General features: G+C 47.0%; 1 protein-coding gene across 2 annotated transcripts in view; it reads right to left on the reverse strand.

Annotated features, from left to right (window-relative positions):
- Nucleotides 1-27,648, reverse strand: part of ELFN1 (extracellular leucine rich repeat and fibronectin type III domain containing 1) — an 82,355-nt gene extending 54,707 nt beyond the window's left edge. The window contains exon 1 of one of the 2 annotated variants that reach the window (XM_005420354.2): nucleotides 27,533-27,648. The gene's annotated coding sequence lies outside the window, so the exon portion shown is untranslated. Of the gene's footprint in view, nucleotides 1-1,448; nucleotides 1,465-27,532 lie in introns of those variants that run through there. The other variant, XM_031056578.1, reaches the window with a different exon arrangement.
- Between the last annotated feature and the right edge of the window lie 259 nt (nucleotides 27,649-27,907).

The raw sequence follows: 27,907 nt of genomic DNA on the forward strand, positions 1-27,907 counted from the left end.
TGGATGCTCCTTATGATCTTGGTGCTTTGTTGCCTTCTGCAGTCATCCATTGCCTTTCCCTGTCTGCCTTTCCCCAAATACTTTAACAAATGAGCTCATGGGAAGGCAAGAGAGAAGATGAGAGAGGAATTTCAGACCATGAGAAATGAACTCACAAATAAGAGTGTCTGCAAGCACCATCTGAAGAGCTGTGCTCCTGCTCATGGAGAACATCATGTGTTCAATCAAAGTAATCAATGGGGACCACATTTTGAATATTATCTACATGCAACAGACTCCTTGGGAGGAAATTATGCAGCAATATTTAATGGTGGCAATGGTTCAGCAAGAAATAGAAAGAAACATTCCTCAAAACACCATCAACTTCACATGGATAACTCCCAGATGGGACTGAGGGTAAAAAACCCTTTCATTAAAAAGCTATTCAGTTATGGTAAAACTGCCATATGTGGCTCACTGAGATTCTGATTGTCAGTGACTTCAGCTAGAAAGCTGCTGTGAAATCAGAAAACTACTTCCCATTTGAACAGGGGGGTGGAAATCAGTCCTTAGGGACCTGAAAGCACAGCTCGATCTCACGCAGCTGAAGGTGTCTTACAGCTGGATGTCTAGGTTAAGGTAATTGTCTAGACTTCTTTTATCATCAGTGAACAGAGAGACGTGCACCAACCCCCAGAGAGTGATTCATTCTTCCTGTCTTAAACATCTATTTTTGGATGGGATGAATTACACACTGGAGGTGTTCAACTTTCTCCACTGACTGTGGAGTCTGGATGATGAACTTGGCCTAGACACTTCACCTTCCTAGTGCTGAAACAGGGCGTGCTCCACCAAAGACAACTCAAGTTGTGCCAATAATGGTGGTAGGTTGGGAGCACTTGGCCAACACCTGCAGTGAACAGACACAAGAGAAGCAGCTCCCTCAGCAGACAGGAGATGGAGGAGTGGAAATCATCATAAGCATACCCTGGAGTGATCTCAGTATTTAAAAAAGACCTGGGGGCATGCTGGTGCCTGATTATCTCATCTAGTTCTTTTATGTCATGCACAAGGTACAGATTACATCCAATTGCTTTTTAAGTGTGACGTGAAAGGTGTAATTTTGCAGTCCTAGGAGGAAAGCCGGGACTGGTCTCTCAGCTACGTGCAGTCTTCTTAAAAGACCAAGCCTTTTACTGAGCTTGGGTTTTCCTGAGATTAGCAATTCCAAACTTTTACAAACCACCAATTTATTTCTGAGACACCACCTGCATCCTTCTACCCATCTTCCCAGTCTTGCAATTTTAAGGGTTTCCTTACAACCTTGAGAGCTATTTTGCAGACAGAAGGTTTCATGTCTCCGTTTTGCCATAATCCAGAGTCAGTGCTAATAATTCACACTAAATAATAATAATGTGTTCTAAGAGGCTTCTTGCTATAAGTCTTCCATAAATAAATGAGATTATTACCTTCCATGACTTCAGTGGGAGCCAGTTTTAGTCCTCTCAGAAGACCAAATTCTTAGTGCCAGCTCAGGTTTTAGATGTTAGAGCCATTGCAGCCACCTCTTAGAGCCATCCTGCCAAAACCTCTCCAGATTCCACTCCTGCTATGTAACATGGGACAGGTTATCTGTGCAAAACCCAGAAGTCAGGATTCAGGAACTCTACAGGAAAACCAGATATTGCCATTTCAAAGATCAACATGAGAAAATCAAATCAAATAGAAGTCACCTTCCTCTGGTGACTTCTCCTCCTAAATAGCAGGAGAAGTCACCAGAGGAAGGCCAGGCTGCCATCCATATACAGGAAATGTTCGCAACTGGTTCTGAGCGAGGCACACAAATTGCAAAAGGTACCTCAGGACCCTTCTCCAAAGCCAACAAATGTGGAGGAAGATTGGGGGTAAAATTAATGAAGAGTTGTGAGTGCTAATTCACCAGGAGAGAGATTTGTGCTCTTTCCTGGGGCGTGCTGCTGCCAGGAACAGGATGCAGCTGATGACAAAAAGCCCATGGCTGGAAGCCAAAGGGCTCCTCGGGGGCCAGGGAAATGCCTTGGAGACTTCAGCTCTCTACACCAATTGGCTTACACCTGTCAAAAAACATTCCCAGTATTTTTTCTTGACTCATCTGGAAAGTCAAGATGGATCATCCATATTTAACAGGCTATTCGCAGTGCTCATGGGAGCGTGTTCAAGACAAGGCAGAGCAAGACCTTCAGTTCACGGTGTGATACCAAAAGTAACCCAGACGTGTGAAGGGAGCATCCATCTGTCTATCCAGAAACATGGAACACACAGGATTCTTAGAGCCCAAGTGATATAAATTACCCTCCTGTGAATTGAACAGGTTCACTTAACAATATGACAGTCCAGCAGGACAGATACCAATGCTTGGTTTCTGCTTTTCGACTTGTTTTCTCTTTTCCTTCCTGCTTCAACCACTGAGTTTCCTGGGATGACTTTCTACATCTCTGCCTCAATTTTCCTCTATTTAAAAAGAGATTAATGTGACAGGGAAGTGTTGGAGATCTCTTAAGGAAAGCCACCGCATGAGAGATTTTTCTATTTTAAATTGTGAAAATTGCTAGCCAAATGCTACTTCTTAAATACAGCTGGTGAATATATAAGGAAAATTGATTTTCTCAAACGACTACATCATTTAAGTGAAAAGTCAATAATCATCTTCCATAGCATTTAAATGAGCAAAAACACTCAAATAGTGATATCTTCTGGGTTCAGATTGTTCACTGGAAAGAAGGGAACACACAGTATTAGACTCAACACTATGTTGACAGAGAACACAAATGTCAGTTTGACCATCTTAGAAAAGACATTTTACAAGATATGAAATTAAATGACTCAGGATTACTCAGGATGACATCTTGCATTAAGCAGTGAAAACTCTTATTTCAGGACAGTTTTTGGGACTGATAACAATGTAAAGAAAATGCATTTGTGAAAAAGCTGATTTCCTTGATAAAGAAACACAGGAACAACAAGCTCCAAAGATGAACACTGTAACCCAAAAGCAGGACAGAATGCTTAAGAATCTTAACACAAATCTCAACACATAATCAAGGGAAAAGGCAAAATCACAAATAAAAGTGGCCAAAGGAGACTTCCATGAAAGGGGCAGCAAGATAAAAGGGTTTGCTTTGCCTTATTACAAGGGAGTTTATAAAAAGTACAAAAATATGGAAATTTTTCAGAACAAATGCAAAATTATTTTAATAAGAAGATGTAGCTCAGTTTGGAAAAAGGCAAAAACAAAAAAGCCCAACATTGCAGTATCATACCAATGGTCAAAGGGTTAATAACCATGTAATTTCTGGCAAAGGAATTAAATGCGACCAGCAGGCTCTACAGCCAGGCAGCCCTGGTCAGGTGTTAGTTCACCTTCCCAGCAGAAAGCTGCATTTCAACAAAGCTGAAATTTCTCATGACATGAATTAGTTCTGGCAAAATCATATTTTAAAAGAATTAGAATTAGAATTTGATAAATCAAACACTTCACTTGCAAGGCTTCAGGGGAATTTTCCATTTCTATTTTTATTGCATAACAAATCTTTATAGGTTCATATCAAAATGACATTAAAATTAACTTGAAGTATATTTTAATAATAACTTAATATTCTATTCAGAATGCAACCTAGTGTCAAAATCTTGCATTCTTCTGCGAGGTACAAATTTTTCTATTATCTCATTGCTAAATTTTCAGCCTTTCCAGGTATTTATTCCAGAACCTGTACTGTAACATAAGAAAAAGGCAGACTCTTGAAACCCTTAGGTATATTGTTGTTATTCTAATGTGAAACAAAAGGAAATCTATTAGCAAACATACCTGCAGCCCACAGCATCAGACCAAAATGAGCATCAGGACTGAGTCTGCTAAACAGTGCAGTGAACTGCATTCACTCAGCTTAGGTGAAGAAATAGGAATTTAAAAATACTTTTGGGTACAGGAACAGCACCTGACTTTGTAGAGTGGCCATTCTTTGTGAATCTTCCTCTTTTTCGCCTCAGTTTGGTTTATATTTAGAAATGCTATAAATATCACCTGTTTAATCAAACGGAAAAAATATTTTGATAGATCATTCACTCATTTATTCTCCCCAAAAGAAAGGCTGCCGATAAGACTGTCTGTTTTCACTGCATCTGTTCACTTGGCAGGAAAAAATAATTTCAATGGAAACATTGCAAAAACCTACCCTTTCTACCCAGATGCTCTATTTCCATATTTCTGATGCCATCCTGCCTGCAACCACTTCTTTAGATTTACATGAATTAACTAGTGTAGGACAGACACCAGACTACAAAGTGTTCACAAAGTAACGATGGCTTTTGATGATGACTTTGGAAGTTCAATGGAAAAGCTGTAATCTCTTGTCCATGTACAAAAATAAACATTATGGGATGGGTTTAATACACCTGAAAGTTTCATCCCATACGGTGTTTTTGCATAAGTTTCAGAATGAAACTGCAAAGTAGAACAAAGTACACAGGTTCCAGCTAGGCAGCATTTGAATGAACTCCCTCCTCCACCATTTCCCCTCTTTCTTAGGGTTACTTCTGCAGCTAGCCAAGATTTTTTTGGCACTTAAAAAAAATGCAACCATAGCTATACAGGCCTTTATGAATAATAAAACTTACTGTGTTTTATTAAGTTTTACTTTAAAAACTTGATTTTTTAAATTTATTTTTTTATTTTTTATTAAGTTTTAAAAATCAACCTCACAACCCTTTTTAGAGAAAACCAATATTAATCTCCAAGTCAAAGTACAGACCAGAAGAAGAACAGATATTTGGGAGGTAAATTAGGAATAATATGGATCCTCCACCTCTTTAGGTCTTTCCACAACCAAGCTGAAGGAATCTACCAACAAGAAAAACCTGCAGTGTAAATCTGCAGCCCTGTTCTGCTTCATCAGAGTAAATTGTACTGATTCAAAGTTTGTACAAGGCACAGAGCAGGGGGAAATTAACCATTTTGATCTCAGGGAATTGGCAAAAAATGCAACAAAATGCAATTTTCCACAATTATGATCCTTCTATTTTCTCCTAAAGCACAGTGCTAGGAACACAGCCTTGAAGATTACACAAAGCACTTCGGATTTGTAAGATAATAATGATTATATGGTGCAGCCAGGGAGTAGGATTTTACCTATTATTACCAAGCTTAAAAGAGAGGTTCTAACTCTGCAGAAGTTTGATGGTAAATTCACATTCTTCTGGAGCAAAGTGGTAGGCAGAAGAGCAAAAAAAAAAACATATTTGTCACAGTTTCTAGCCTGTTTTATAGCATCCAGTTCCAACTGCTGTCAAAATTTTTATAGACGTCAAGGAACAGAGAGTAAAAGCCAAAAAAAATCAGAAAAACAATGAGAATTAACTACAGTGAGAGGGTTCTCTTTGCCAATACCCCTTATCATGCAACAGTGCACTAACAGTCATATTGTACTAAACCATGTGACCAGGAGAATTCTGCAGCCATTGGACAAAAACTCTTGGTAAAATCCTTGCAAGGTCTGAATTAAAAAATAAGCCATCAAGATAAAAGCGATTGCTTACCAAATGGCCAGGCAAAAACTGATTGATATAACATGATCAAGTAGCTATTGCATGTAATTTTATGGCAAGTCTGTATAAAACTTAATATAGCCCCTATTGTGCCTCTTGCAGATTATGTTCTTGATGTAACTGGCTTGTGAGTAGTGCTGGAGAAATGGCAGTGGGGAAAGGCATTTCCAACATGTAATTTGGTTTTGTCCTAAAATACAGACATATTGTCAGGAAATAGTAACTGTTACCAAAAATACTGCTGGAATGAAAAATACTGTGTTTTTTCCAGTGGAAATAATCTTAGGAGAGGAAAATACCAAAATAGCCCACACTAAAACACGAAGTCCCTGCAAGAAGAACGTGCTCTGATTCAGCAAAACAGGTAAGAATGGTTTCATGCCAAGGGAGTTCTGCCCAGTGGAAATCATTTGTGTATGACAATTTTGTTTATGTCCCCTTGAAGTCAGCTGGAAGCACAATGCTCCACTAAACTGGGTGGTAGTGGGGAACCTTCCTCTTCCCATTGCAGTTTGGAGCTATGGCTTCAAGTATTGGGAAAACAAAGACCTGAGAACTTCATTCATCTGGGGGGAAAAACCCAAAGTGAAGAGCTGTAAAGCTCTGCAATGCCTTTTCCCTGCATCATTCACAGCAAGAGAGGAGCAGAGGAACAGATCATTTAAGAGGGATCTGCTCACTTGCAGATGTTGATAACCCATGGGATGTTTTGGGGTTTTGCCTTTTCCTGGTGCCAGCAGAGGCAACCAGAACCTCTGTGGACCCTCCTAGATGTGGAAAGCTGAAGTGTAAGGAGAGAATTTAAGGATAAATTCTACTCCAGCTCATGGTCATGTGTAGCCTTGGCACAGTTTGGAGGTCCCACACTTTCAGATCTGAACTTTCACGATGGCCTCAGTGAGGTGTGAGCCCCTCTCCTGCCTCAAGGCTGCAGCTTGTGACCCTTCCCCAGACAAAAGCAAAACTGCTCTCACTTCCCATCTTGAAAGACAGGTCCTTAAATATTTACCTCAGAATCTGGATTTTCACTTTTGGCTCTTTGATCTTTTCTTTTTGTTAACTTTTCCCCCTCTTTAGTCATTCTGGAGTATTTAGTCTCATCCCACAGCTCCTGCGTGGATGCCTTAAGAATAAAATAACAACAAGGGGTGGGATTTTCCAAAGCACTCAGCATCGGCCTGACTTTATTCTCTTTGAAGTCAGCAGGAGTTTTATTACCAACTTCAATGGGAGCAGTTAAGCCAGTGCTACACATTGTGAACGTGCATATTCATGAAGCCAGTAGGATTTGCTAATGGAGCATGGATTCAAACGGCTGATAAAATTTTAGTGAAAAAGATACTTGGGGAAAAAAAAAAACAACAACCAAGTAGTTCCATGAGCATCATAACTATGAATTCCTGCTTTCTTTGAGCATGATTGACTTGGGCACTGAGAAGGGGCATGGGCTGATTGAAGTCCTTCCTCTGGGTGGGGTGCTGAGATTTGTGCTTTCTCCCAAATGGATTCACCAGCATCAAATAAAGGCTCAGCACAACATGGCAGCTTTTTCCTCTGTAGAAGTAGGGCATCTCTCTTCTACCTCTGCCTGTCTGCTCAAACCTTGAGGGAACTTGCTATTTTTGAGACTGCTACCCTCTATCAAATTCGGCTGGAGTTGGATAATGCACTTAAAAGTTGTGAGGCATATACACCCAGGTATAAACACACTCCATGTGAGCATGAAATCCACGTTTTTGCAGGATCTGCAGGAAGGCAGATGTTAAGACTGCTCAGAATCAAGTTTTGAGGCAATGGAAAAGATGGGCTCAGAGCAGCTGAACAGCAAACAGCCTCAGATGGATGAACCACAGCCCTCTGAGAATCTCAGCTATGGAGAAGGTGTAAGAAAAGGGCAATCCTTGAGGAAAGAAGAAGACAACAATATAGTCCTTCAGAGGAATTTAAAAAATGGTTGCTGAGATAAGTACATTCCAGATAAGAACCTGACATATATATAAATGTGACAAATTGCTCAAAGTACTCAAAATGTCAAAAAAAAAAAAAATACAGGACTTGAAAGGGTGCAGGCTTTTTCAGCAATAGAGGCATTGCACTTCTGGAAATCCAGAGCATTTCCATTCTGGAAAGCCAAAGCATCTTTGGCTGCACAAAGAAAATGAAAGGAAGCAGCAACACTGACTGGTCCCTTTGGCATCTGGGCTAAAGCAACCCAAGAGGAAGACAGAGAGAGTTGGATTCAGTCCCCAAACTCCTTTCATATGGCAATCCAGACTCCCAGGAACAAAGGCTGGCAATGGACCTTCCCTGCCAAGAGCAGCCCATTGCCAGCCCAGGTGCTCACAGGCACTCTCACTGCCTTTGGCACCAGGGATGTCCAAAGAACAGGATCAATTCTCTCTCCACCCCACAATTTCCACACCGCTGACAACTCAGAAAACAATTCAAGAGGGAATTCAAAGGATCTGTTGAAATTTCAACGAGGAAATCTGAGTGAGTGAGCATATGTAAATAGAAAGAATGAGTAGCACATAATTACATCAAATTGTTACTTAGCAAGGGAAGTAAATAACTCAAAATATGCAGAGCAAAAAATGGCAATGAATTAGAACTAATTACTTAAGGCTAATTAAAATAAGAATGGCTTGAATTGAAATATGTTAATAGCATTGAACCTGCCTTCTACCAGGGAATTTCAATAAAAGTGATAATGTCACTTCAACCTTCACCTGACAGGGGGAGGAGGAAAGTTGGGATTTGGAGCTCATGGCTGCTTGGGGGTACTGACCACAGCAATGCATTGTTTATGATGGAATGGACTGGATTTTTCTGGCAGGTGCAGGTCTCCTGGTCATAGGTAGAAAGAGGTTTTCTTGGATAATGGATGTGGAGAAAATACTGTGATGTGACGGGCAGAAGTTAGATCCCTTGAAGACAAATACATCCTGAGGTACCTCTCTATGCTGGGAAATGCTGCAGTTAAAGAGAGAAAAAGAGAAAGGCATGGAGATAATGAGATCACAAAGAAGGAAAGAGAAAGAGGGAGCAAGAGAGACTGAGGGACTGAGGAATGAAATAGATAGGGAAAGCTTAGAGCCATGACAAATCATCACCAGCTTCAATTACACGAGCCTGCTGGGCTATGAAATCTGCCAAAGGTCACTGGATTCCTGTCTTTGCAACTAAAAACCAAGTGGCTTTGCTGGTTCCACCCCATGGCACCACTGTCTGGTGGGAGTGCCCAGGGACCAGCAGCCTTGCTGATGGGCACTAACAAGCTGGTCCAGAGAGCACAGACAGCCCCAGTCAGGAGATGAACGTGTCAGAGCCATGCACCAGCTCCCAGCACTCTGCCAGCACGCCAGAGTGCTCCTGTGCCAGCAACTCAGGGCCTGCCAGAGAGCAGGGGGAAACATGGAGCAGCAGCAAAGCCTGGTTCAGCATCTCTTGCCATGCCACAGAGCCCAGCTTGTGCTCCACCACCACCCTGGGCAGGCTGGTGTCCCAACACACCCTCAGCCACAGCCACGGAGCCCAGCAGACCTGGATCCCTGCTGGCTTCAGCATCTACACATGGAGAGATCCTGATCTTTTGCCACAAGCAGAGAGTGCCCTGGCTCTGCACCACACCCTGGGGCTCACCCCTTGGTGCTGAGCTGGGCACAAAGCTCTCCCTGCTCCTCCAGGAGCCAAGCTCTTAGTTGTGTTTACTGCCTCATTCCTTCCAGTCCCTCTGGTTCGCACTGGAAAACCTCTTACCCCTCTCAGAGCCCTGGGATTCCCATAAAAACGAGCTCCTCATCCCAGCACTCTGCATGAACAGGGGTCACAGAGAGGATGGAGGGTGGGATATGGCAGCAATGCAGCCTTTCCACTTTCGCTCCATCCCCTGCGCTGGCTTTTGAGCCAGCTGAAGGAAAAGCTGGTGCCAGGCTTGCTGCCAGCTGATGAATCCAACTGGATTCATCTTGGATCTGTGCATCTGAGAAAGCTCCAAAGCCAGAGCACTGCTGGGCTCTGCACAGCAGGTTTGGGATGCTGTGAAGTATCAGAGAGGTGCTGCAGCTCCAGAGCACTGCTCTGTCCATGACAGCATTCCCAGTATGGAGCAGCTGCTGAGGCTGGACTCAAAGCCAGTCAGGAGCAACAGTACAGGCTGGCTGGAGCAATGGTGACAAGCCTTGGATGGATTGCCTGAGCTGCAGGCTGTGACCTACTGATGACCACCTCCTCAGAGCTCCATTTGTCCTGAATGCCAGCCAGGATGGGTGACAGTGGGACACACCCTTAGAAAATGTCACTCTACTGACTGCCAGGGCTCTACCTTGAGCATGTTGGTGGCTGTAATGTTATTCTATCTCTCCAGTCTCCTTCAGAAGAAAAACATTGCTTAGAAAACCAGAGTTCAGACTTACTGCTGCTCCTGTGCAAGGAGGAGCTGTGGCAGGCCAGGAGCAGGTTCCTGTGAGCCTGCTGCCAAAATCCTGACACCGCTGTCACTGCCCTGCCTGACCCTCTGCCTGCCAGGGAGGGAAGCCCTGGCTCTGGTGAGGATGCTGCCTCGGCAGACACAAGCTGAAAGACATTTCCTCTTTGTTTCTGTGCTGGTGTAATGAATCCTGCCTCCCACTCAGATCTGCTAAGTAAGAGGAGTTACTGTGAGTAATCCCCACTCCGACGTCTTCGGCTGTAATCGCAGAGAAATCACATTAGCTTTTTTTTTTCTAGGACAAGGAGAAATTCATCAAATTGCAATCCAGGGAGAGCACACACAAGAGAGAGAGAAAGCCAGCAACACACACATACCCTGCATAAAAATCCCAAAGCTGACATTTACATTTCAAACACTTATAACAGCTAAACAAATAACAGTAATTATACTATTTGCATACTTTGTTAAATAATTGTTTGTAAGGTAAAAGCAGCCTGTGTGTGTCTGTGTGTCTGTGTGTGTGTGTGCAAGGAGCAGATGCCTGAAACCCCAGGAAGCAGAACAGCTGCTGCCTCCCTTCCCAGGTGACCTGTTTGCTTTACAAAATGCTGACAAGTGGCCCAAAGCACTGACCAGGGGGGTTGGATGTGCTGATATTTGGGGCACAGAGGCACGGGGCAGGAGGCCCTTGGGTGAGCAGGACAAGGACCATGAGCTGTAATGCTGCTGCTCAGCACCCACATCACCCTCCTGGGCACAGGGACGAGCTGAGTGCTCCAGACATGAGCACCAGCACTTGAGGAGGTGAAGCTCCAAAGCTCTGAGCACAAACTGAGGATTGCAGAAACACTGCCAAGAAGGAGGGCTGTGGGAGAAAGAAGGTGAAGGCACAGAAGCTGGACAGAGGGAGGCTCTCCACCTTGCAGCAGGAGATGCTCAACACCCCTCTGACGAGGGTGCCTGACTCAGAGCCCACAAACCATCTCCTGGCTGGTGATTTCCCTTTGCTCCTGCAAAAGCATCACAGCTTTCATCCCTTTCTGCTCAGCTCCTCGGGCAGACAGCTAATTGAAGGGTTTTCCTTTCATTTCTAGTACAGAAAATCCAGTAAATGCCTTTTAGTCTGCACAGTTTCCCCATGATTGGCTCTATCTGCCCACCACTCCTATCCTGTTTATTTTTTTTTTAATAGACTTGAATGATGCAAACTGGTGGAGAGCGGAGAAGCCTTCTGCCTCTCCTCACATGGTCAGAAAAGGTGGAGCAGAGCCAGAGCCACTGCATCTTTTCACACCTGGATGGAACCAGGTCAGGCAGCTAATGCATTTCTCAGGCTCAGTGGCTACTTGTTGGAGACACACAAATGCTGCTGGGCTGCTGGAATGCTGGAGGCTGGGAGAAGAAAAAAACCCAGCAAGAGACATATGTGTCAGAAGGCTGAGAGGGATGTGGTGCCAGGAAAGAGAAAAGTGATGCACACACAGAGAGCTCAGCTCTGTGCAGCAGGAAGAGATGCAGATTGGATAAAAGGCTGCATGGCTTTGAAACTGCCCCTCACAGCATCAGTAAAGAGGGTTTTTTAAAGAGGGTTCATTAAGCATAAGGGTGAGTGCTCTTTCACCCTGTTCATGGGTGAAATCCCAGCTCCAGAGGTTGAAACTGTCCCTTAGTCTGGGAGCAAAGCCCTGCTCACTCTGACCCCCCCACCCAGACACTCTGTCCCCCCAAGCACCAGCAGGAGAGTCACAGTCCCAAGGAGGAGCCCAGCATCCGCTGGCTCTGATCTGTGCAGCTCAGATTTTTCAGTGTACAACTAAGGGCATCCCATGGGGCTGGGGAAGAGAAATGCTCCAAAATAACCATTCTCCCCTCAGAACATTTTCACTGGAAACGTTTATATTTACCCTTCAGATAAAAAAAAAAACCAACTTTTTCCTGATTTTTTTTCTTTAAGTTGAAAGAACATTTTCCAGTTCAACTCTTGTTCTTTCAAGTAGAAATGTTCGGTTTTCTTTAATGACTCCTTTTCCCCCCACTACTCTGCTTTTTACTTAGAGTTTTAAAAAAAAGGAGATGAGGAAAGGAAAACTAACAAAACCAGAATGAAATTTTTTACATGAGTTTCAAATAACTTGAAAAGAAAATTTTTTAAGCTTTATAAGTGATTTTGAAGGATGCAAGAGCTTTCAGCAAACTTTTTTATGTAGGTCAAAAAAACTTCTTCCCAGGATTAAAAAAAAAACCCTAAACAAAAGCCCTTAATGTGGGTGAAACAATGTGCACCAGCTCTCTATAAAAGCTTTGCCACAACTGCCTGTGCAAAAAAAATCACAGAATTATAAAATCACAGAAGAGTTTGGGTTAGAAGGGACCTTTAAAAGTCACCAAGTCCAAACCCCCTGTTGTGGCCAGGGACACCTTCTACCATCCCAGGTTGCTCAATGCCCCATCCAACCTGGCTTTGAGCACTTCCAACAATGGGGCAGCCACAGTTTCTCTGAGCAACCTCAGTGTTTCACCACCGTCATTCTAAAAACTTCCCTTTATCTAATCCAAATTGACCCTCCTTTAATTTAAAACCATCACCCCTTGTTCTGACCCTGCTAAAATGTTTGTTTGTTGTGCCACCACGTGTCAGCCTGGGCAGAGCAAGGAGCCTTGGGAAGCATCCTTGGTTTGGGACAAAATGGTAAAAAATCAGAGAGAAAAGAAGTGTGATTCCTGCCTCCCTTTAAATAATAATTACAAAAAAGAGCTTATGGAACCGGACACATTTTCCTTCAAAAGATATTTAACACTTCATTTTGCTCCATCCTTTTCTGAATACTTCTTAGAAAACACAAAGGCTTTAAACAAAAGGTCATTAAGAGATAAAGAATTGAAGCTCTTCTTGCAAGAATGAAAGGAGAAGGCATCTTGACATTTTTAGCGGGTTTATTTTCCCCCCCTCTTTTGCAAACTGAAAAGTAATCAACATTGATTCGATTTCACACACGTAAGCCTGTTTTGTGGAAGTGGCATTTGCTGACAGAGAGCTGTTTGGACAAGAAAATTCCAGGCAGAGGAGCACACAATATGCTGCACACCATTAGGGCACACAGGCTGCAAGGACACTGGGCTCCCAGGGTTCATAATAAATCCTCTCCTTTTTCTGGGTCAAGAAACTCGTAGCTGTCTGGAGGTTATGCTAACACGCCAGGGTTTGGGGACTGATGTCGAGATCTGAGGAATTCCTGTTGCCTGGAATAGAAACAAATGAAATTGTTCCAAGGCACCATTTATTCCCAGGTGCCTGCAAGCTGTCATTTCTGGGGAAGATGAACAATTTGAGAAGATCTAATGTCTTCAGAAATAATTCAGGAAGACAGGATTCATTCAGGTGCCCAGGTCAGTAATGAATGGGACTCGTGTGAGTCAGAGGAGGACAGGGGGCACCTGAGCAGCCTCGGCTCTCCAAAAACAGGTGAGGCTGTGCAGCCATGCAGGGGGCACTGACAAAGGCTCTGATGCCTTGAGGGGCTGAACCTGGAACAGAGAATAGACAGAGCTAAAGAATAAAGCAGGGATTTATTAAAAGGCCTCAATGGATCCACCTTGGGCAGTAAAGGAGCCCAGCAAAGCCTACACCCAAGATGGACCCAAAAGAGTCGTAAAATGGACAACTGGTTATGGGGTCTCTCACTTTTATAAGTTTTGGTCCATTTGCATATTGGGGTTAATTGTCCGGTTACCGCTTTGGGTTATGAAGTCCCATCCTCCTTGTTTGCTCCCCTCAGTTCTTCATTGTTTATTCTTTTGGTCCTGAAGTTTGTAGCAGTTGTCCTTGGTCTCAAGCTGGAAAATGATTTTTTATTCTAACTACCCTGTGAAGAGAGCTTACTAACACTTAATAAGAAGCTCAGAGCTACACACCTAGGCAGCACAGAACCTGACAAACATGAAAGTTAAAGCTTAAAGCATCAGCCTCAGGTGCTGCAGAAATGGGTGGGAGCAGAGAGGCCCAAGGGCTGCAGCAGCCCTGGCAGGTACAGGCCAACAGCAGGAGGCTGCTCTGCCACCACATTAAGGACCAGCACAGTCTTGAGCCTTGTGCTACTCCAGCAGCACAGTTCCCCTCAGTAAATGCCTGTTTTATCCCACCTCTCAGTCAGTTCTAGTCAGGAATTCTAGACAGGGATTCTCTGACTGGGAACAAACAAGCAATGCTATGAACAAACAAGCAATGCTATGAACAGTGGGGTATTGCCCTTAGGTATTTGACAAAGAGCTGTGAGACACCCTGAATGTGCCACAGCCTCTACCTGCATTGAGGGGTCAGAGGTGGCATGAAGAAGGAGCAGCATGGAGAAAATCACAGGATCATTAAGGCTGGAAAAGACCACCATGACCACTAGGCCCTATCACAGAGAACCACCCACTTCCCCACAAGACACACCAAGCCTGGGTACCAGAACCAGTCCTGCTTCCCTGCATCCTGCCCTGGCTGGCATTCACTTTCCTGCTGGCATCCCACTGCTTTGGAATGCTCTGGGTCCCCGTATCTATGTCAGGGAGCAGAGAAAATGGCAAGGGAAAAGCAAACAAAGTGAATGAGGAAAGCATAACAAACCCAGCAGAAAAGTCTTCCCACGCCACTCTGTGCTTTCAAGTAAATGAGGCTAATTAACTAATTGCCTAAATTATTAGGGCTATTTTTACCCTTGTATGAGGGCTTGGCGTTATTGCCAATTTCTTAAGACTCGGCGCTGAACTCTCAACTTATCAGGGAGTTAATGAAGCAAAGCCCCTGGAGAGGGGACCCTCAGGGCACAGCAGCTGCCAGGCCAGGGCTGGGCTGGGGCTCAGGTGGGCACCTCTGCAGCTGGGAGGGAGCATCTGCAGCAAAACCACCCCCTGGGTGCTGCTGTTTGACACAGAAGTTCAGAGCTGTTTGCTAAAATCTCCCCTGCCCCCAGTAAAGGATTCCTCTCCATCAGCTTCCCACTGCAGGCAGGATGAGAGAGGCTGATTTGGAGAAAGATTTCACACCTGGGTGAGAGGAGGGGAAGGCTGATGGCTGCATGCCAGCCCTGCCTCCATGGAAGCCCATCTGGGCAGACCCAGAGTTGTGATCTTGGACAACTGGACCACCCTCCACTAAAGGAAAGGGCTGATCCACCTGCTGTAGGTGGACTGACCACACTCCCTGCCCCAAACACGCAGGAACCCACCGTGGCAGGAGCTCCCTCCCTGTGCTTTGAGAAAATGCTGTTTCCTTGGGGTTTGTAAGAAATCTAGATGTTTTCTCCTCTTCAGCTAAATGCCAGCGTCTGAGCTCCCTGGTGGCAATCTCAGTTAACTCCATTACAATCCCCCAGTCATTCTGGCTGAAGAGCTGGTCCCCTCAGGAGCCAGAAGACTGATAGCTCTCCTTTTCTGTAACAAATCTCACCTATCAGCTCTAATGAGGTGACATTTCAAGCCTGCCTCTTCTCTCAGCACAAAGCACACAACAGTTTGGGGTGCCAAGTCTCTTGCAGGCACGAAGGTGACAGTCTGCTGGCCTTTGGATGCCGGAGGGAGCTCTCCTGTGAGTTATCTCCAAGATTATCTTCAATGCTGGACCAGCTTGGTGGGGCTGAGCCCTGGGGACCTCCAAGGATGGAGACCCCAGCGCCTTTTCTGGCCATCTGTTGTGGAGCTGTGCCACACTCTCAGTGCACATCTCCCTCCAAGGGCCCAGCCTGAGCCTCCCTCTGCCCCCTGTGAGGCTGCCTGCTGCTCTTGGCAAGGGTTTGGCTCTGCCACCTCTGCCCAAGCAGCTGTAGCTATTTCATGCTGCCTTTCCAACCTGGATCCTGCTGTCTGGCAGGGTGAGGAGTCTCTGGATGCCCTGGAATGTTGGTCTGACAGTGCTGGTGAAGGGAACCAGCAGCTCACATCAAACCAGATCAAGAAAGCCACAGACTTCTTGGGTCAGCTCCCCCCAGGCACTTGTGCCTCCCAACAGGGCTCCTGGGCCCCTCTCAGCTCTTTGGGTGAGGGTCAGTGACATGAGGAATGAGGCCCAGATGGCAGCCACTGCTCTGCTCAGCAATGCAAGAAGAGCATATCACAGCCTGTTATCAAGGAAAATGTGACCCACCACATTTTTTTTGTATCTGTCTTTCTACCTGCAGGCCCTCTCCCCAAACTCTGGTCACCTTGCTTGCTGAAAACCCCATTTTGGTTGGAGCTAGCCAGCTTTTGCTATTCAAAAATACCATGTTTGACTAGTCCAGAGTGGAACCTCTGTCAGATCAGGTTCTTTTATCTTAGAAAAGATGAATAATACTTTCTCCTGTCTTGTCAGGGAAGCACAGAGAGCCATTGTTCCAAGGTTTTGTAAATATAAAACAGAGATTATGGTCCCTGGGGTGACTTGGCAGGAAACTTCACCATTTTCAAGGACCTTCCTGCATGTGAAATGGAAAGAGCAGTGCTGCCCTGTAGTTCTCTGTTTGCAATGTACTTAGAAATTCTTGAATATCTGGCACAAGGCATGCTGTATTATCTCCTACCTCATCTCCTGTGTATAAAGCTGGCAGCCTGGTCAGGGGAATTATTCCAGATTTGTGCTGTCCAGAAAACAGCCTGACAGGAAGATTTGCAAGTCACATCTCCCTGCTCAGCACCATCTCCTGCCCCATTGCTCAGGAACCCACCAGAGATGATGGAATTTGGGCTCCCCAGCCTGGGAGAGGGTTGGCAGTCCCAAAGCAGGAGCTGGCAGCTCTCACTGCCTGCTGCCAACTCCAAGGGCTGCTCACTGCCTGTTCCCATCACTCTCAGTGCTCCCACCAAGGAACCATCACCTCAGCCACCACTGCAGAGAAACCAAATGCTGCCCTTTCACACTCAGGGACCAGCAGGGAAACTGGGTGACACTGGGGAGCCCAGGAGAGGTCAGTCCTGCTGCAATATTTACAATTCAGGAGAATACCCTGGTTCCTTCATTACCCCACGTGACAGTGGAGATGCAGAGGATGTCAGGACACAGATATTTCCCTACTGCCCTAGGGCAGGTCCTGCTGGGGGCCCTGGGGCAAACGGAATAAAAGCCTGGTTTCAATTTACCAAGCGAGATTTGCACATTTGCAAGCCAGATTAAATTTCCCAGGTTTGCCTTCTGCATGTTTTATCCACTAACACATTTGCATAGATTTAAACACAATACAAAGCTGCAGACGCCATCAAAAGAGGCTGGAGGGGAAAAGGGCAGGAGAAGCTTGTCCTTTGTCTTTGGGTTTATGGAAGATTCTGTTCCTAGAGGTCAGACAAGGGGCATTGCCAGGCTGGAGCTGTGCCAGCCCCTCACCTGAGCAAGCTCTGCTTGGAGATACAGCAGGAGCCAGGGGAGACCTCAGCAGGTGGGTTCAGGGCAGGGGTTGGCACTGGTGGTGCTGGGACAGAGCATTCAGCAACCCCAACCCATGCCAGCAGCACCTGAGAGAGCAGGATGTCAGCTCAGAGTTTGCTACATGGCATCTCTCCAGAAAGTGGAAAAATCCCCTGGATAATGCCAAGGTTCCATGGGAATGCCCCACTGGTGCATTCCCCAGGAGGTCTCTGCACAGGTACAGGTAAAGCACAGTTTAAGCACACACTGGACAAAGAACAGCACCATGTTAGATGATTAAATCCCCCATGTACCTGCAGGAAGTGGAGAATAGATCCTGCTTACCAGAGCTGGGAAACATATTCACCTGTTGCAGGAATTAATCCTTTTTTTTTTAAACTAACAGAGAGTGGCAGAGCTGTGCACACAGAAATCCTGTCTGAAATGAATCCCTGATAAAGAGGAAGCCAAGTTGAAAGGTGAGTTTTACTACCTGCCAAGGCTTTGGGTTTTTAAAGGGTCTCTTGTGGAATTACTGTATTAGCAAGCTATTACAGGTATAGATATCAAAATGCTATGCACAGCAAGAAAAATCATGAAAGTTTTGAGATGGGAAGGAAACACACAGAAAAAATGAGGCAGAAGAGGAGAAAAGGGGGAGAGAGGAGAGCAGTGATGTGCAGAGGGGAGGCAGGCTGGTAAATGATGGAGGAGATAGTGGAAAGGGGTTGAAGAAGAAAGCAATGAACAGTAGAGTTGGAAGAATAGAGAAAGATAAAAAGAGGAGGAGAAAGGAAAAAAGAGATAAATGAGGGCAAAGACCAACTCATCATTTTGCAATTCCACCCCGGTGGAGAGGAAAATTGATGTCTGGAGCTTTTTTATGGCCAACTTCCTGGGCATGGGACAAAAGACAAGTTATTACCCAACCCCAGGTCAGGTCTGTAGCCTGCCAGCTGCCTAGACACATTCAGAGAGCCCAGGAGAGCTGTAAATCAAGGGGGCCAAGGAGCTCAAGAGAGGCTGGGACCAGGCACAGCAGTGAGCAATACAGCCACAGGAGAGGAGAGAGCCCAGGAGCAGACAAGGAGTGCCCAGATCAGAGGGCTCTGCTCATCTCTCCTTCACGCCATTCCTAAGGACAGCACTCCCCCAGAGATGCAAGTCCCCCTGCATTTCCTCCTGATTTCTCTTCCTATTGATTTCCAAGCCCTGAATACCATTTATTTTTGCTTGCTTGATTCACTCATTCATTGAATAAAGGCTTCATCACTATTATTATTATTATCCCCGTCATTGGGCTCCTCATCACACATTATATTATTTGCATTGCAGAGCTGGAAGATTTCAGGTTGAGGCAGGAAATTTGTGTGAGTTGTTATTACTGCAATCAGATGAAGTGAGAATTGGATCGGCGGATGCTGCCAGAGCACAGCTCTCCCAGCAGGACACCCAGGCTCTGCCCAATCAGGGAAAGCTGCTCACTCAATCTGCAGGTCCCACCAGCAATTTTGGACTTGCCTTTGGTGTCCCACCTCTCCTTCCCACCCCACCTCCCAGCCCCACCAGCTGCCAGCAGAGAACAGGGAAACGCATCGGGACAGGAGGGCGAGGAATCAGAAAGGACTTGGCGAGATTGCACATTTTCTGCCTTGCTGATGGTATTTATTAGACAACAGAAAATAGCTATTTTACCATCTGCCTTGTAAAAAAAAAAAAAAATCCTCATTAAATTAATGGAATGTGCAGCTGCTGAACAGAGTGTTCCTCTTGCGGCCGCCTCCCCATTAGCCCAGCACTTGCTGGAGCAGGGAATCAGGCTGCCAAGAGGAGCTGGGGCTAACTCCAGTTTGTGTGGTGGGAGAGGACAGACAGACAGACAGCCCCCTGCTCCTCCCAGCCCCGAGGTCATGCCAGGGGACCTACAAATGCCCTGTGACTGCAGACAGGGTGTAAGGCTGCCTTGCTTATGGCGCATCCCCCTTCCTGCACACACCCCTGTGAAGGGAGCCAGAGGGGCCAGATCAGCAGGCTGAAAGTGCCTCCTTTTGCCCAAGCAGAGCATGATCCAAACTCCAGCTTGAGGAGGTCAGTGCTGCTCAGTGTCATTTGTTGAGCAAGGCAGGCTTTGCAGGTAAGTGAGGTCCCAACTTCCTGGCCTCTGCCACCTCAACATGACCTAGTCCATCCATCCCAATCATCCATCTCTCCATCTCTACATCTCAGAGTTCCAGTGAGCTGATGTTTGCCCTGAGGTGTTCAGCTGGGATCCAAAGAAGTCCCAGGCCTGGCTGGCTGCACAGCCCAGAGGAATTCTTACACACAAGCCTTTGTTTTGGCTGAGGGGAGACCAAAAATAATGAGCCCAATTCTTTCCCAATCCCATCAAGACAGGCGCACCATAAACCCAAGGTCCTGAATGATTTTAATGATGCTGACAGAGAGAGAAGAGCAGCCAGTCTTACCATTCATTTCTACTGAACAACAGTGAAGGGGTTTATGTGAACCTTTTCTTCTGATGCTTGGTGGAGCCTGGGCACTGTTTGATGGTGATGTCCAAAATCCCATATTACATGGGGCTTTGGGGAGCAGATCCACCAGTTTGTATTGCCAAATTCTCCAGGAGGTACCAGATACCAAAACATGCTGCCTTGGCTCACTGCCTCACCACTTCATCACCAGCAGCTCCTGAAGAGCTTTATCTACAACTGCTTTGGGCCCAGCAGTTCTTCTCCTTAGGAAATTAAGTCCTTTGTTAGTTGCCTCAGCACTGCCGACGTTTCAGGATCGCTGCAGCATAATCCACATTTAATCCTCAATTGTGTTTTCTGCAGCTAACCCCTCTGCTTAAGCTGGGGAGCTCCCAGAGCCTGCACTGCTCCTCTGAAGCTGCAATCCCCTCCCTGCTGCCCTCTCCTCCTCTTTCTAGCAGGATTTTCTGTATAGATGTTTCACCTAGGTGAGATTTTACCTCTCCTTCACAGGGAATTTCTTCTCTTAACTTGCTCCTTCAGCATTTACAAAGCAGCTGGGGGAAAGTTGACCTTGGGAGACAGGTCCAGCTGCAGAGAGGTGGCCCCCATTGTGTCTGTGGTGGGAGCAGGAGAGGGGCCCCTGGATTTCAGCAAGCACAGGGAAGTTACAGGAATACAGCATGTTGAATCACCTCACGCCGAAATAAATCCTGACATAATAAGCCCTAATACTGCCAAAGAAACTATTACAGTCAGTTACAGAAATAATCCACATTGAAAATCGGTGCAAATACCTCTCCCCAGTGGAATGACATGGCTCTAGAGGATCAGTTCCAGTCAAAGATGATCATTTCATGTTTACCCAACAGATGAGGGCAGCTCCAAAAGTCAAATGTTTGTTGCCAAAAAAGCTCTGCCTAAGTGAGATTTTGCCACCTCTCATCAGATGAAAGAGTTGCTTTAAAAAGCGATGAGCAAGTACAAAAGGGAAGACCATGAAAGGCAGAGATCAAATCAAAGTCCAGAAGGCTGTTCTGACTCTCTCTTACACCACTGCCTTCATTCCTATCAATCCAATCAATTTGCAGCAGCAAGGGCAGAACAAACACCAACCTGACTGCTTCTTTAGCAGAAATGTTTGGGTTTTTAGAGGCTAATGGCAAAATTTCTCCTAGCCTTTGCCTATGTTGCTGCTGATCTCAGGGATTTTAAAGCAGAACCTTGTCTGCAAGTTGCTGGTTTATCTACAGCACCAGTTGGTTGTGTTTTCAGGGCTGTAGGTGTTTTGGCATGAGTGGATCTGGCCAGTGGTGTGTACATGCTGCCTTGGGCACTCATGGCGGTGCTGCTCTCTCAGAGGAACCTGTCACACAGGACCACCAAGCTGCTGAGCTTCCTGCTGGAGGGGCTCACAGGTTGGTTTAGAAAGCAGGTTAGCCAGAAAGACATGGCAGAGCAGCAAAAACAAAACAGCGGCTGGCATTTTTTCCTTAAAAAAACATTTGCTTTCTTAGGGAAAAAAAAAAATAAAACTAATTTCACAGAAACAAACAAACATACACCCCCAAGTCCCATTAATTAAAACTTGAAGCCTGTCACAGGGAATTTTGATAAAAACGTTGACATTTTGCAAAGTTACCCTTGGACAAATCATGAGCACGGAGAGCTCTGAGACAGGGAGACTGTGGGAAGGGACTCTGCGCACGCCGGAGCGTTTGGGAAGGACATTCATCTTCCTGCAGTCAGGTGTGCTGCTAACTCCAGGATGTTTCTCATGTGTTTGTCCTTCCCCTACCCACGTGCAATCTGCATTGCATGGGGGCTGTGGCAGGCCTGTGAGAAGGCCAGGAGAAGGTCGTGTGGCTGCACACTGGGAAATGCAGCGTGCCGCTGGCAGGCTGCGCACGCACGGCTCTGCGCGCTCCAGGTGCCGTTTGGAAAGGAGGCACTCTGTGCTCCTGTATCTCCTGCTGCTGGCACAGACATGGAGCTGAACCACTTCAAAGGGCCCAGCACACATTTTTACAGAGGCCCAGGGTCAGGGGTGCTGGCTGGAGCAGCCAGAGGTGAAGCAGAGCTCTGAGATTTCGGGTTACTCGTTTGTTCCGTGGGAATCCGTGGAGCCGCAGGTTGACGCAGCACCCGCAGGTCCCCAGGACACCTCCAGTGCTCTGGGCCTCACACTGCACGATGCTTCCACCTCCTGAGTCAGAAATGCTGGTGCTGAGGCTCTCTCCTGCTTAGGAACACTCTGATACATCACCCCTGGCTCAGGTCTCAGCGGCAGACAGCAGCCCTGCTCATGCACACACGGACCCATGGCCACCTCAGTCATCCATCCAAACCAGAGGAGACAGACAGAGAGGAAGGACCTCACCCTCCAGGTCTGCCCTGGGGCTGATCTACGTGTGAGGAGCCGCTGCCTTTGAACACCACAAGTCTCATCTCAGCATCATTTCCCCCTTGCTCCATCCCCTGCTTCTGCCGTGCCTATGGGAGCACTCAGTTCACACCAACAGATCTGAGCGTCCCCGGATGATTAAAGGAAGCTCTGCCTTTTAAATCGCTCTGATTGGGGTTGACGGCTGTGTGGAATTGGACACTTGGCTCTAATGATGTGTGAAAATCTCCCTGCTGTGACCCGTCGTTCCAGCTGTGGAAAATAAGGAGAAAGGCGGAGGAGGGGCATAAAAAACCCTTCAGTGGGAATCCCAGATGAGACAGAGGTTTGTCAAACTGGACAGTCCCTCTGGGGCGCTGCTCAGTGCCTGTAGGTAGCTGGGAGAGGTGGCCCTGCTTCACAGACCTGATGGGGATGTGATGTGTCACCACCGGTGGCAGCAGATGAATTGGGGTCCTGGTCTAGAGCAGATCAGCATGACCAAAGCATCTGAGCTGCTCTGGACGCTCACTCCCAGGCAAGGAATGCCTGCCAGTTTCATGGGTGGGCTCCATCCTGGCTCTGCCTGGTCCCACCAATATTCCCATGCTGGTGTTGAGGGGTATGATCCCAGACCAGCTGGTGTGTGCAGGCTGCCGTGGCACAGCTGTGCTGCTGGAGCATGCCTCTGGGCTGTGACTCCTCTGGTCAGACTGTGTGAGCTGGGTCCAGCCCCAGGGACAGGCAGGCATGACCAGCCTGCAGCACAGCACGGTTGCTTCAGTCGGGTCCCACGAGCGTGGTAAGAATCGTCTCAGTGAGCAAACCACGCTGTCCCTGACACACAGGGGACACCAGCTGACACCACCACTGCTGCTGCCAGGGGACCAGCCAGCAGCTCCCTGTCAGCCCAGCCCGTTCAGTGCCTCCTGTCCCCACCACCTTCCCCTGGTATTAAATCCCTGACAACGCCTGAATTCAAAGCCAATCTGGCCATATACAGTCTAATCCTCCCTCTCCAGACAAATTGCCTTCTTAGAGACCCTTCTCTCTGAGATTCACTGTTCTGTGGCAGAGGGGAATGTCCAACTGGGCTCTGAAACAAAGGATGATTTTCCTCAGGCTCAGATGGGGCTAAACAGAGGCACGGGGGGGAGGCCGGAGGTGTCCTGCAGCGAGTGACCCTCAATGTGACATTGATGGCTCTTAATTCCTAAGCCTGCTTTGGAAGGATTGCAGTAGATCCAATTTAATCACTGCAGCCTCTTCATCTCCCCCGTCTCAGCTCAGGGAAATGTTATGCATTCTCCTCCACCGCTTTTCTCCAAGAACTGGCCACCCTCCTCTCCCTCCGGGGAGCTCCAGCATGAGCCCACCGAGCCCTTCGCCTGCTGCACGGTGCAGGGCTGCCAAAACCACAGCTGCTCTCGGCCTGTTTACTACAACACAGCTCCAACAGCATTTGCCTAATTTCCTGTGTCTGTGGGAGGACTCGCTGTCGTGCCAACGAGGGGCACAGCTCCCTGCAGGTGCACCCACCACCTCCCCACAGTCGGGCTGCGCCGTGCATAGCATTAAACATTTAAGCGCTTGTCAAAACGTTGTAACTACTTTTTTGTCTTGTTCCATTAGCTCCATTTCCAAAGGCCACCACTGGAACTACTGAACATTTATTTCTATTGAATCCAGCTTAGAAGTTATGATCTGAGGAAGAGGGAGACAGGACAGTATGTTCTGCGGCAGCGGCTTTTCCCCACCACCGCTCAGCTGAGACACGCTGGCCTTTGAAATATCATTTTTATTCCTACCTTAGAAAAGCTAAAATAAAGAGATTGACTCTTCCATCTGCTTGATTTGCTTCTGCTGTTTAAACAAGGGACATAAATATCACTCAGGTGGCTGCCCTGTGTAAGTTTTGGGGCTGTGTGTTTAAACACCCTGCACAGTTTGTGGTACCAGCCGTGGGAGCTGGATTTCCTCCCCGGGTGCAAAATAAAGTGTGGTTATTACATGATTTTCCTGTTGCCAGAGAGTCACACATGAATCTTCCTCCCTCACTGCCTGTGCATGAACAATGTCTTATTATGCAAATACTAGGAGTATCAGACAAAAAGCACTGAAGAAAACCAGTGGAGCCAGCAGTTTGGGGGGAGTGAAGCATGGGCAGGGGTGGGCTGTGGGGATCAATGGTCCCCAGGTTTGCTTTATGTTCACTTTATCTTCACTTTATCAGCAAGAAGTATAGAGCAAGAGGGAGTTGCATGGGGCTGAGGGCACCTGCAACCCCCCAAGGAGATGCCCAACACATCAGCCCTTGGGCACAGAATCCTGCACCAGGGTCACTGCAGGGCTGAGCTCCCCCAGACAAACCCCACGTTTGCATGAGGGAGCTGGGCTTGCTGCAGGACAAGGGGACAGCACTGATGGTGGCAGCCCGGCAGTCAACAGCCTCCCCTCCTTCAGGGTAAAAAAAGGGAAATCTAAAGCCTTCTTAAAGACTTCCCTGTGTTTAAGTTCCTTGCTATTTAAAGACATGTGAGAGCCCGAGAGTTGCAGCCCGGCTGCCTGTGCCTGGGTGCTTTGCAAAGTTGTAATCCCCGCTAGTGACATCACAGGCTGTTGCCATGGGGATGTCACAAACTCAGAGCTGTGACTTCATCACAGCAGAGATCGGCAGCGAGGGAGGCAGTGCTTCCCAGTGCCTCTGGTAATTAGCAAACTGGCATGGAAAATGAGGATGAAACACACAGGATAGGGACATAAAACCATTTAGCAAGTTTCGTCTACTGGAAAGCATTCCCTCATGAGAAAGCGCCTCCTTAATGTATCCTGAGCTCTTAAATAACCCACAAAAGGCAGGGAATAAAATAGAAATTATAGTGATTTGTTTTATTGGGCATTTCATTGAGTAATTAAGAGGGTAATTATGAGAAGGAACATTAAAAGGCGTTACTCTCAGCCTTCATCCTGCTTTAGAGGAGCATCCTCATATTGAATGTGCAGCATCATCCAACACTGTCCTGTGCCAGCTCGGGTTTCCCTGCAGGGAGGAAGGCATGCATGGATGTGGGAGGGGGTGAAAAACATCTCCCCCATGGCCTGGCAGGATGCCAGAGTTCTCCCAAGAAATGCAGGGTGGGAGCATAGGTTGCAGGGAGCAAACCCCACTTTCATGGCACGTGGTGTCAGGCACCTTGTGCATCATGTGTCATGCAGGGGGAGGCTAAAGGAAAAACTGAGGAGAGATCAGTGTGGTGCAAACTACTGATGGGGCACCACAGCCAAGGCAGAAGTGGCAGAAAGCTGGAAATCCAGCTGAAAGTTCAGCACAAAGGTGACCCTGCACCACGAGGGCAGCTCTCACTCATCCCCTTCCAACAGCTATCCCCTATTGTGTCTCCTCACCTTTGGAAAATAGATACAGAGCTACTGATTTAATTAATTCACATCCAGACAGGACCCAGCACCACTCAGCAGACACAACTCAACCTAAGCTGCCTCTCTAAGACTGCCAGCACTTCCCACAGATGAGGGAGCCTTGCTGCTGGCCAGCACATCCATGAAACACATCAGTGGAACAGAGACCTGCTCAAGCCCCAAAATCTGCAGCTCCTTTCTGACCCCAGCACATCTTGCTCCACTCCATTTACCCACCAGCACAGACACACTCTAACAGAGTGTGGGACATCAGGTCCCACATCTGGCTTCCTCTGGAGCCCATGTCACATGCTGGGGACCCCAATGCTCACAATACTGCCACCTTCTAAGAGGCCCCAGGTGAAATCCAGCCCCAGCAACAGCAATTTGTCCACTTCAAGTCCCCAGAGGTCACTGCAGGGAGCAAACATGGTGATAAGGGAAATGCAAACAGGAGTGATGGACACGATGAAGAGCAAGAGCTTTACCAGAAACAACGACTCCCACTGGACAGGCATCTATAAACACTGAGATGACAGAGGAGCTAATTCCCACTATTTCCTCAAACCACTTGCACAGGTGGCAAAACAAGCAACCAACTCACCTAGATAAATGAGAAACCTCAAGCTGCATGATCACAGTGCTGACCAGTTACCAAGGTTTAAGTAGCCCTTAGGTCATTGTTTGCTACAAAACATACATTTAGGGAAGCATGCTAGAGAAGGCTGACATGTTTTAAACTGGCCTCTGTTTTTCTCCCTAGGGAGAAAAACCCTTTTTTCTCCCTAGGGAGATGGATGTGACAGCTATAATCCAGTTGCTATGCTGGATTTCAGGGACAGTGGCTTGTCCATGTTGAGCCCAAAGCATCAGACAACTGTCAGTAAAATCTACATTCAGAAAGTCACCAACCCTCTGTTTTCTTGTCCTGGGAATCACAACTCCCCTCCATACTCCCCTGCTCAGGGGGAGCAATTTCCATCCTCTTCAAAAGAGAGTAAAACCAGCTTTTTGGCTTCTGGCTGGCCCTTCCAGGCACGAGAGCAGCTTTCTGGGAGACTCGAGCGCTCAGCACAGCCCTAAAACAAGGCTCCTGTTTGAAGTGCATGGATTGAGGCTGGATTAAGAAAACCCAGGAGGAGTTCTTAGCTCTGCTCCTGCTCTAAAAAGGCTGCTGAGCAGCAGCAGCAGCCAGCACAGCCTCCTCCTGCTCAGCCCTCCATGTGATCCCTTCCAAGGGCCGGGGAAGCGGCGATTTTGTATGCGCGGTTCGACGCGATCCAGAGCTGGGAATGGCAGGGCTTGTGCTCAGCTTCCCATTGCTGCAGGAAAACCCAGAGAGGAGCTGATCCTCCCTGAACCAGGAGCAGGGAATGGCAGTGTGTGCTCAGCTTCCCATTGCTGCAGGAAAACCCAGAGAGGAGCTGATCCTCCCTGAACCAGGAGCAGGGAATGGCAGTGTGTGCTCAGCTTCCCATTGCTGCAGGAAAACCCAGAGAGGAGCTGATCCTCCATGAACTGGGAGCAGGGAATGGCAGGGCCTGTGCTCAGCTGCCCGATGCTGCTGGAGCACCCAGAGCAGGGCTGCTCCTCCTGGGAGGCTGCAGGGGCACCCACAGTGGAGCTGATCTGGTTCTGACTAAGAAGGAGGATCAAAAACCTCCACAGGAGCGGGGAAAGAACAACAGCAAACACAGGACAAAACGCCACCATTAACCCCCAGTAGAGCCTGAAGAGCCTTGCACTGCTTGGGTGCAGAGCAGACACTTATCTGTGGCTTGAGACTTTTAGAGAATCCCTTCTGAAGCTTCCCTTTTGCAAACATCTTATTTCTCCCCTCTAATCAATGCAATGAGCAAGCTTAGTGCAACACAAATAGGGAACAGAGGATGAAACAATTTTCCAGCCCATACCTGAAGGTGCATCCTTCTTTTCTCACCAAGCAGCAGGGAGGACGTTGCTGTCTCTCGGTAATTTTCCAACATCCTGTGTTGCAGGTAGATTTATGCACTGATCATAGTTGAAGCTGTTAATAAAAAAGTGCAAAGAAAACGGATTTTACTGTGAAGTGCAGGGCTGCTTTTCTCCCAGCTTTGCATTATCATGACTTCCTCCTTTTTTAATCTTTTTTTCTATGATTGACCATGTTTGGGGTTCAAAGCTTCAAAAATAAATCGCGGATCGTCTTTCATCTACTATGCATGAGAGAGTCAGAATCATTACATGGTTTAAATGGATATTTTGGGAGCAACTCTGGACCAAGCAGTTCCTGCTTTAACTGGGAGCCA

The sequence above is a fragment of the Geospiza fortis genome, unplaced genomic scaffold, assembly GCF_000277835.1.
Source record: "Geospiza fortis unplaced genomic scaffold, GeoFor_1.0 scaffold237, whole genome shotgun sequence".
NCBI classification, from domain to species: domain Eukaryota; kingdom Metazoa; phylum Chordata; class Aves; order Passeriformes; family Thraupidae; genus Geospiza; species Geospiza fortis.